General features: G+C 37.7%; 1 long non-coding RNA gene across 1 annotated transcript in view; it reads right to left on the bottom strand.

The window, feature by feature from the left end:
- LOC128248668 (uncharacterized) overlaps window positions 1-908 on the bottom strand; it is a 9,012-nt gene that overhangs the window by 7,319 nt on the left and 785 nt on the right. The window contains exon 2 of the long non-coding RNA XR_008264828.1: window positions 301-482. This is a non-coding gene — a long non-coding RNA (uncharacterized LOC128248668). The remainder of the gene's footprint in view (window positions 1-300; window positions 483-908) is intronic.

The following is a 908-nucleotide window of genomic DNA, read 5'->3' on the forward strand; positions in this document are numbered from 1 at the left end:
CACACACACACACACACACACACACACACACACACACACACACACACACACACGAATACATATATAAACATCTAATCCCATTGGCATATACACGCGTTTACTTCGGCGTTGCTCATGAAATTGTAACAAAAGCCAGATAATACCAGCTGACGTGATTTCATTGATTCAGCACCATTCAATAGACATGGTCATCAAAACCTTCGCGAAATGTAACATATAATTATTTGTCTACAAACCAAGCGATTACCCATTCAGGCAAACATCACGTGATATATATCGAATTTCCTCAGCAAACGTTACCTGTCATATGGCGATGGGTGGCCCGCCGGGTCGATTTATATCGTCTTTTTACAGGAACTGACTTCCTAGTAATTGTCTCTCGAAAGGCAAGGGGTTACTGCGTTGAGATGAACATGTAAAGTCCCTAAACATAGCAACGTGTTGAGGGCTTGAACATGATAGTTCATTTCATCCCGAATTTGCTGTAAATGTAAAAAAAAAAAAGTTTAGTATATTCACTTTTATGTATAGACAAATTCGCGTGTATGTGATTACATGTATATACATACACAGAAACACACACACACACGCACACACACACACACACACACATGTATATATACGACGGGCTTCTTTCATTTTACCCACTCCACTCACAAGGCTTCGGTCGGTCCGAGGCTATAGTAGTAGATACCTAGCCAAAGTGCCTTGCGAAGGGACTGAACACGGAACCATAATGTTGGGAACCACATGTGTTTATATATATATATATATATACAGGCATACCTCTACTTAAGTCTTTCCGATTTAAGTCGTTCTCGATTATACATCGATTTTCAAAAATAATATATGGAAAAATATAAATATATACAAACGTACGTATGTATATATATAAAAAAATATATATA

Source organism: Octopus bimaculoides, chromosome 9, assembly GCF_001194135.2.
Source record: "Octopus bimaculoides isolate UCB-OBI-ISO-001 chromosome 9, ASM119413v2, whole genome shotgun sequence".
Lineage (NCBI taxonomy): Eukaryota > Metazoa > Mollusca > Cephalopoda > Octopoda > Octopodidae > Octopus > Octopus bimaculoides.